At 32.6% G+C, this 10,502-nt stretch overlaps 1 long non-coding RNA gene across 1 annotated transcript; it reads left to right on the forward strand.

Moving 5' to 3' along the window:
- The first annotated feature begins 4,991 nt into the window (after positions 1 to 4,991).
- LOC133173454 (uncharacterized) lies at positions 4,992 to 9,804 on the forward strand. The gene is made up of 3 exons (XR_009719048.1): positions 4,992 to 5,143; positions 5,255 to 5,509; positions 9,689 to 9,804. It is a non-coding gene; the product is annotated as an uncharacterized LOC133173454 (long non-coding RNA).
- Positions 9,805 to 10,502: the final 698 nt, after the last annotated feature.

Raw genomic sequence — 10,502 nt, forward strand, 5'->3', positions numbered from 1 at the left:
TTTCTGTATACTGACAAAAAATGGATCTTGAGATGTATAATAACGACATCATCAGTCATGATTGGCCGTTGTCTTCTTGTTGGTTTGTTCCATTGCTGTTTTCTGAATTAATAAATCGATTAAAGTTTTGAATTTGTCTCATTCTCAAGCGTCGTGAGTTCTATTGAATTTCAATTTTTCTATGATAATTGAATATAATTTAACATACCTCTGATGTTGACACATATGTAGTGATGAATGATCACGTGCAGGTTCCACTCATTGCAAAACTTTGTGTGTATATACCGTTTAACAGTGACCAAAATTTGTTAATGTTCCTAACTGTTGTAGTTTGATAGTTATACCTAATCTGATAAACATGATGACTTTGGTTTATTCTAGCGTCAACTTCCCTTATCTATGTAACAATATACCATTATCATCTGTATATGGGTTTATGTCTCCCAGTGAACATTTTCGGAATCTCAGACACCTGACATCGCACTGCGGACAGCGGACTTGCGAACAAAGACAACTTACGGTAAGGGTATACAAATACGTTTTAACATTTACCTGAGAATTTTCTTTCATTATCTCTGACATCTATTAAAACGAATATATTGAAAACAATTAAATAGGTCAGAACTGTGGGATTGGTAGAGATTAAAAATAGTTTGTTTTTTTTTGTTTTTTTTTTTACAAACAAAATTTTACAAACAACTAAACCGTCACATTAATTGATCATAATTAAAGTCATATATAGCGTTTTTTTTTATAAGTTCAGACTAACTTAAATTAAAAAGATTACTTTATATAAAGAGAGAACTTTCCTGTAAATCACACAATTTAAATCAATCGCGTTTCATAGATATTATTAATTTAAAACAATAATTAACCGATTTATTTACCGACTCCGCATTTAATTAACACACAGTTTAAAATCAATTTGACAATGAAAACATGAGGTTCAAGTTCAAAATCAGTAAAAATCTTAATTTGAACGTAAACAACATATCATGTTTATCTACACTCAATCGCGTATTTTTAATTTTAGTTCAGATACGCCATATATATAGCTTTAAATATGTGTATCTTTACATCATATGCAATGGCGGATTCATATGGGTAACGGGAAATGCAACCCCCTCCCTTTGAATTTGGAAGAAATAAAAAAATAATAAATGAGGATTTAGTCTTTATTTTCTTAGGTGTAACATGTTTATGAATTAAAAGTTTTAAAATCAGTAGTTATATATCAAAGCCCAGTGCTTGTGCCCCCCCCCTTTAAAATATCTTGATCAGCACATGATATGTGGAGTACGAAATAAGCTGTATGTGATGTTATTCACGTTTAAGACACTGGTAATATGTTATTGTCCAAAGTTATTATTTCCCGAGAAAGTACTTTTTTTAAATTAAATGTTGTATGTCCACAAACACTTCCTTAAACAAAATTTATTATATAATATATTTTACAGTGACGTTATTACGGAAGCCGGTTGGTGCCAGGTAGAAAAAATATTTTATCTGGCGGCCGCCAGATAAGTTTCTGGCGGCCACCAAATAATTATCTGGCGGCCGCCAGATAATTATTTGGCGGCCGCCAGATAAAATATTTTTCTACCTGGCACCTACCGGCTTCCGTACGTTATAACTTACTTTGACAGATTTTTTTTCTTATTTAAAGATCATGCGCTCATTAAGGTATCTATATCAAGATGCAAGTCCTTTACATTTTCTTAGTTCTTAGAGATTCCTGCTTTCTATTTGTTGTTGGGAAAATGGTGCCACTGGAATAAAACAATCAAATAATCTCTTGGGAAAGGGGGCAAATCATTATTTTAGGAAAAGTTGGTGGAGACCTCTTCTCCCTCAATACCACGTGCATGTATACACTTGTACAATGTAGAGTAGTGTTAATCATACATATAAGAACGAAATGTGATTATCGAGTACAATTAATCAAGACTACAAAATTTATTTATATTATTCACTTTTTGACACGTTCCCTTACGTGAAAAGTCCGCTGTCTGAAGTCAATTGTCGGGTGTCTGAGATTCCGAAAATGTTCAGTTGCATGTTCTACCTACGATCAATTTCTAAAAAGAGACAGGCTTTTAACGAGTAAGTTAGTGATACAAGGATATAAAAAATCTTTAAAATCAGCATTTTGCAAATTCTATGGTCGATACAATGACTTCGTTTGCAACTACAATCTGTCGTGAAGTCAAGTGTTTACTAATATCTTTCAGGCAAATTGTAAAGCCATTGTTTTCGCAGTGAGTTACTACAGATTTTTTAATCTTTACCTGATCATGACAAACAACTCACAGAGGGTGTGACCGGTTCAAGGAGGCTACTCTCTCCCCAATGGCACCTGGTTCCACCTCTGCTCACAATTCTTATTGTTTGACTTTGAGTATGATTACAATTCGTAATCTTCACATTTCATTACACCCCTGCAAATCATAGTTAAGAATTTGGCGAGAAACTGTTGCACTTAACAGTTTTCTAAGTAAGAGAGTTTCTATTTTTAAAAAATACAAAAAAAATTTCTTTGCAAAAGCAGAATTTTTCAAAACACAGAGCCCTTTTATCCACGAGTATTCAGACGCAAAATGATACTGAAATTATTTCATGTATGTTTATGAATTGAAGCTAAGCTAGCATTTACACTCCTTTAATTTGTCAACATTGATAAAATAGACAATAAAATTACTTGATACAACTGATTGCGAAAGTGAAAGTGAAAGATTTGCCTATACATGTATATAGCTATTAAATATTAAGTTTTAGTACCTGTAAAATTAAGTTTGAATTCTGCTATAGCAAATTGCATTTTTCATTTGTTAATTTGTATACGTGTATATAAAAACTCCTAATCGGAAGACTATTGGGTCAAAAAGTTTTTTGTCAATTACATAGCTATTGTTTGCGGGGGTGAAACTCACATGCCACAACAATTTGGAGCATTTACATATTTTGGACGCTCTTAAAACCGTTTCTTCAAACAAAAGTTTTCCTTTTGTAGAACCATTAAACGAATGTCCAAGTGATATGTTCCTTTAATGGCCATTCTTCTAAAGGTATACATGCACTATAATTAATAATACTTACAATCCTAATTGGACAACGAAAATTAATAATGTAGTTATCATTTCTGCAGAGAAAATTAATAATGTAGTTATCATTTCTGAAAAAAATTATTTCCTAAAGTTTACAAAATTGACAATGATCCTTCTAAAGAGGACACATTGGAGGAGTAATCAACCAGTCATATTTTGGATTTTGCATTTAACTTAAATTTTATACTTGAACTATCACTTTAAAGATGTGTGAGCAGTTTGTTCTTCGGCCTTATTTTTTATTAAGCAATCTTAATTTAGCATTTATTTATACATCAGAAAAAGATCAGAGAATTTTTTTAAATTTGTGTGTAAATATTAGACTGTCTCGTGTATACTAAAGCAACATTGACCTTAATATTTGAGTATTGAATAAATCTGATAAAAGAAGGGAAAAAATCTCATTTTTGCTTTCATTATCACTGAAATTCACTTCATGTCCCTTTCGAAAGCAAAATTTATTGTAATATTTACTCGAAATGCTCCGGGAAAAAAAATCTTTAAAATGTTATCCTTTATTTTATTATCGACTAAATACTGTCCCGGGGAAAAAATTAAGATTATTAAAAATTAAAAAGATTTCTTTTCAAAAACAGGTACTGTTATGCTTTTTTAGCAAAAAATATTTTCATATGACAGTTATTCCAATTCAGAGTATAAAACATGAAAAAAATAATTGTTTCAAATAGCAAAATGAATATCTTAATTCTCTAAAGGACATATCAGTAAACTTGAAAACAACGAATTGTCCTCAAATCTGGTAATCGTTAACTTTTTACAACAATTTCAAGATACCATTGATTTTATGGTAATGTTACGGAAGTTAATGCTTGATCAAGCCTTATTATTTTTTAAATAAAGTTGAATTTGATCAATTTTCGTTTCTGATGTTCAGTAAGAACGCTAAAGTATGATTCATGAAGTCTCGCATGAATCCGAATTTAAATTAAAATTTCGGGAAATATATCGTTACGGAAGTTAATTCCCAGCAATAAAAGTTAAAATTCTCTTCAATAGTTAAAATCAAAGTTTGTTTTAGGATATTAAACAAAAATATGAAGCATTTCGCTCCCAAAATAATAAAAAAAAAATTCATACTTTTAATGCAAAACTTTCCTGAATTACCGTTACGGAAGTAAAATTTTTAAGAGAGACAACTGTTTTTGTCTAATTCATTTTGTTATGTCGAAAATGTAATCGTCTAAAATAGCTGACTTGCAACTAGAATCGATGATATAAGGTTCCGTGGTCACTTTCAGATAAGTTTCAGTTCTTTTTGAAATCTGCATTCCATGCGTAAGATTTAAAACAAAATCGTTACGGAAGTTAATCGATTTTAAGCGACATGCTTATGATTTCGCATGAAAGGGGATCCATGCATTTCTTTGCGAGAAGTTGGTTGATTTCTTTAAATATAGGATAAAAGACGTTTTTTAACATTCATTGCAATCTATTTGGAACGAATTTACGGCTAAAAATTTCATCTTGAAATTTGTAAATAAATAAGCGACATTAAGATTTGCAGTTGAATACGTTTTTCAACATTACATTATGTTCATATCAAAACTTTGACTGCATATATATCGGTGAAAATTTACAAAACTATGTGTGTATGTTAAGTCTCAGAGTTGAAATCGACCTTTGAATTTAAAGTTAAGATATTACAACAGAAAATTTGTAAGCGACATAAAAATTCTTAATTGGTCATGTTTTTGTAGAATGACTGATTTATGGTAAATCCTTATTTACCTTTCAACTCAATCTTTCTTCATGGATATTATATAAGATAAGATAATGGATATTATATAAGATAAGATAGGAAATTAAAATAAATGTAAATATTTTGGTTGTTTTAGAAATACACTGCCCCCCACTTACTAGAAAAAATAAAAACCTTTCATACACTTGCACCAAAGGATTTAAGTTTCAAAGCGAGTGCTCACTCATTTGCCCTCCTGGATTTGACATGCAATTACAGAGCAGAGTGAAACTATGTAGAGATGATGGACGATGGCAGGGATCGTTCCCACAATGCTTTGGTGAGGACAATTCCTTAACTATATTTTTGTTACTCTTGCTGTTGTTGTTTTATAGTTTATTGTTTTTCAGTCATATTCTATTAATCCATTGAAAGTTTTTATGTAATTCAGATATATCAAAACTAAAGATAGAAAATTGCAATCCCTTTGTCGATGGTACAGCGGATATAAATTCTACTAAAGGAAAAATATATTGGGATGAACCAGTTCTATATGATAATGAAGACAATGACATTATCTTACACAAGTCTGAAAATATTTCCCCTGGGGACGTTATAGAGACTGGAACACGTCAAATAATATATACTGCTGAAGACAGGACGGGCAATAAGGCAACACCATGCATAGTTACACTTTCAATGAAAAGTAAAGATATTTTAAGCCACTTTTTATTCGTAAGGAACTTTATTTTTATGCCCCCGTATCGAAAATTCGGGGTATATAGTTTCCTGTCCGTCCGTCTGTCTGACTGTCTGTTTGTCTGCAAAAACTTTAACATTGCTCATAACTTTTGATTGGTTGGAACTATGGCTTTCATATTTCACATGTGTATTCCTTGTGACAAGACCTTTCTTTTAAGACCAACAACTTTGACCCTTTGACCTTGGAGTTTGACCAACTTTTGAAAAACTTTGCCAATGGCTATAACTTTTAAACGGTTAATGCTAGGGCTTTCATACTTAACATGTGTAATCCTTTTGACAAGTCCTTTCTTTTAATACCAACAACTTTGACCATTTGACCCTTGACCTTAAAGTTTGACGTACATTTGAAAAACTTTAACATGGCTATTTATTTTTGAACGATTAATGCTAGGGTTTTCATATACTTCATATGTGTAATTCTTTTGACAAGACCTTCCTTTGGATACCAACAACTATGACCCTTTGACCTTGACCTTGGAGTTTTTTTTCTATTTTTGAAAAACTAACATTGACCATATCTTATGAATGGTTGGTGCTAGGGCTTTCATTATTCACATAAGTAATCCTTGTGACAAGCTCTTCCTTTAGATACCAACAATTATAGCCCATTGACCTTGAAGTTTGACACACTTTTGAAAACTTTAACATTGGCTATAACTTTTGAACGGTTAATGCTAGGGCTTTCATGCTTCAGATGTGTAATGCTTTTGAAGAGACCTTCCTTTGGATACCAACAACTTTGACCCTTTAACCTTGACCTCGAAGTTTTTTCTATTTTTGAAAAACTTTAACATTGGCCATATCTTATGAATATGTCTTATCTTAGAATATACATGTATCTTAGTATATTAACAATATCTTAGTTTTCAGAACTTGTGCCCGATCCCATTGTATTTATGAAGGACAAGTGCACTTAAGCAATGCTTAATGGGCCCTTTTCAGTGCCGTATTACTTTAGAATATATTTCGAAATTGTTCTCTTCTGGTAATAGTTAAATACAAGTGGATACTTCTAATTAAAATCACGTTAAAACATCACCTAAATCAGCATGGATTTGAAAGAAATGAAGATTTTTAAATGCCTATAGACACCCCAAATCCGGAAAAGTCGTACCGAACCTATTTTGAGTTTCGTTTATTTAAATCAAGGGGAGGGGACATTTAAATCGGACACTTGAACAATCTGATGGTGGATCAGTGACGGGCGCGTTTGCCGAATGATACTTCTTGCGCTATTTTACCTGAGAAAAAACATTTGAAATAATGCAATAACATTTAACATTACTTCCTTTAAATTTTAAAGTGAAAAAAGAGTATTTAGGTTACTTTCAATACCGGTACCATTGTCTTGCACGAATGTTAAAAATGTTTGACGCTTTTATGTAGGGTGACATTTTAGCGACACTAAACCCTTCTAACCCACCTGTGTTCCTAAAACCAAATACATACAAACTTCTCTATGCGGCACGACTTTGATATAATGATACAAAACGTGGCTATCTTTTACAGTGAGCACCTTTGAGGAATGTTTACCTGGGTAGAACTCACGTGACTACCGGTATTTTAAATAATTTATTCCACGGGTGGGTTCAACATAGGTCACACAGGTAAATAGCTCTCGCTTGCTACAGGAAAAAACATTGAACTTTTCATACTTTTTTAATATTTTAAGTACAAGCCTAATTTTGTACAAATTTCCTACTTTCACACAAGTTTTATAAATGTATAATGCGTTTTTTGTCATTCGCACAAGTTTGTACAACGTTAGGCTGACAGTAAACAAAAGCTTTGAAATGATGACCGTCCTCGATTTACTATAGAAAATCACGAATGTTGGCTGACCCCTACCACATTGTATGGCTTTGCTCTTTGTATATTCATAAATTTCAGCAATAAAATTTGTTGGATCTAGATATCAATTAATGATCTGAGATGAAAAATTATGCTTAATTTAATTCTTCATTTTTTAACATTTTACCGGGGCCCATATGTGCACTCGTTCTTACAATAAAATAAATTCAAATCAGTCTTATGAATGGTTGGCGCTAGGGCTTTCATTCTTCACATCCGAAATCCTTGTGACAAGACCTTGCTTTGAATACCAACAACTATGACCCTTTGAACTTGACCTTGGAGTTTGACCTACTTTTGGAAAACTTTAACTTTGGCCATTTTTTAACAGTTGGTTCTAGGGCTTTCTTACTTCATATATGCAATCCTTGTGACAAGAACGTTCTTTGGATACCAACAACTTTGACCCTTTGACCGTGGCTTTGGGGTTTGACCTACTTTTAAAAACTTTAACCTTGGCCATATCTTTTAAACGGTTGATGCTAGAGCTTTCATATTCCACATGTGTATTTCTTGTAAGAAGGCCTTTCCTTGTGCACCATTAATTTTGACCATTTGACCTTGACCTTGATGTTTGACTTACTTTTAAAAAACTGTAACCTTTCCATATATTTTCAATGGTTGCTGCTAGGGATTTCATATTTCACATGCATGATCCTCGGTATATGTTCCTCGGTACAAGACCTTACTTTGGGTACCAGCATACTTGATTTGCATTTGAGAAAATTTAACTTTGTCATAAGTTGCCATACGGGGGCATCAGTGTTTCACAAACACATCTTGTTCGTGATATAATTGAACGAGATCATCATCTGTTTGAAGGAATTTCATAGTTGGTATATTTGTATTATCAAAGATTATTTACAAAAATAGACAAAATTTGCAAATAAGAATTTTCTTCTTAAACAACAAATATGTATCTCACAAAAATGAGATTTTGATATCAAGTAACATATATTGCTAGAGACGGGACAGGCAACATGGCAAAGCCATGCAAAGTGACACTCTCAATGAAAGGTAATGACAACGTTTATGTTTTTTTTTAAGTTTTAAGCGCATTTAGACGAGACCGTTTGGTTGCAGAAATTCCATTCTCGGTGTATTTGTAAAATCAAAGATTGAGAACGCAATGACAAAATTCGTAATTTTTTTTTCTCACTTATAAATACTCCGCCGAAATATGGTTGAAATATTGCCGACTCGGCGTAAAACAACAATTATCAATCATATAAATAATACCAAATAACTATCTCGCGGAAAAGGTTTTGGGAAATTTGTTCTTTACAATACAGCATATGAAGCAGTGGTGTAAAACATTCCCAAACCTCTCAAAAGTACAACTATTATTTTTCTTTCAATTTTATTACATACATACTGTAAAATCACATATTTTCGAGGGGTCTAGTTTTTTCACCTTGAGGAATAAATAATAGTTCGTGAGCTTTTGATTTCGTTGATAAGAAGTGTCGAATTGAAGCATTATAGATCTGAAATTTTTCGTTTCATGAAAGACATGAATTAATGGTCTCTTCATACCATGAAAACCATAAAAATTAACCCCCCCCCCCCAAAAAAAAAAAAATTATTTGACTTCACAGCAGAATGTTCAATTTTTTGACAAATTATTTATTGTTTATTTATTTATTTATAATTATTTATTTTTATCGCCTTAGTACGTAAATATTCAAGTCTGTTATTCCGATCAAAGACTTTCTGGCATCTGTAAAACGTAGGATTGATTGATTGTATATTGTTTCACGCCCCGCTCGTTAATTTTTCACTCATATAGAGACGTCACCATATACCGGTGAATGGCTTTAAATTTAGTGCTTTACTCGGCACTCAGGCCCATTGAGCAGTGAGGGTTCTTTTTCGTGCCAACGCCTACCGTGACACCGGACCTCGGTTTTTAAGGTCTCATAAGAAAGACCCGCAACCTTCACTCCAAAGTGCCGAGCGCTTGGCGAAGGACAACTCCCTACCTATTTTTTTTTTTTTTTACTTAGGTCAGTCGCGGCCATGATTCGAACACGACCTTCCGATTACAGGAGCGAGCGCTCTACCGAATGAGCTACCGTGATGGTCTAAAGCGGTAGGAAAGACAATATTTAAGTTTGGTGAGACTCTTATAACCTTTACAAGGTTGTTTATATCAAAAATGGTTTTCTTTACAGTGTTACTTTGTCCTTGTTTTTTTTGGTGATAATTTTCTATCTGTGACGTGTCCAGGGGGATATCGATATGGTGGACAATGCAGATTTTCATGTAGAATTGGGTCTGCATTGGTTGGACCCAACATCACGAACTGTGTCAAAAGTATGAATGGAAAGTATGCCTACTGGGATTTTGGAAAAACACAGCCCCACTGAGAATGTAAGATTGGTTTAAAACATTTTGCTGAACATATCTTTCTTTTAGTCATTCAAAAATCAATAATAATCTACTTTGCTTCTTGTTTCTTAACTTGATCCAAATGAAAACAAATTCTTCTTTATTTTCTTTGTCAAACTACAATGTCAATTTATTTCTGATTTACCTTTTTGAATTGCCGTCCACGTGGCGCAATCGTTACAGCGTTTGTTCTATATGCGCGGTGTAAGGAGTTGATCCTTGCGTCGTTGGTTCGAATCCCACTGCGGGAAAAAATCTCGGTAGGGAAGTTAAATAACAAACAAACAAAAACTTTTAAATTTTCAGAAACAAATTTTTGAAGATATCATCTTTATTACTATAAGGGATTAATAAAACTAGGATAAATTACATATTAATCTGGATTTCTCGAAAAGAAAAGATTTTATAAAACTCTAAATTCAATTGCTGGATTAAAAATAAAAATTGATAAATTTTATAAATAATATTCACACACTGGTAATAGTATACAATAGTTTTGAATAGGATTTTACTATGTTCTTCTTAAGATTGAAATATTTTTTGCGTTTCAAAGATTTTGATTTGTAACTACATGGTTTTGAGGTAAACGATCTTTATAATGTTTTGCAAACTAAATTTTCCTTGCAGTTTATAGGGGTTGTGTAAATGGCTCTACCCCACAAAAGAATGGCGCTATTCCCTGTGCTTCGTGC

The sequence above is a fragment of the Saccostrea echinata genome, unplaced genomic scaffold (genome assembly GCF_033153115.1).
Source record: "Saccostrea echinata isolate AGI-Se365-2 ecotype Australia unplaced genomic scaffold, CSIRO_AGI_Sech_v1 ptg000056l, whole genome shotgun sequence".
NCBI lineage: Eukaryota > Metazoa > Mollusca > Bivalvia > Ostreida > Ostreidae > Saccostrea > Saccostrea echinata.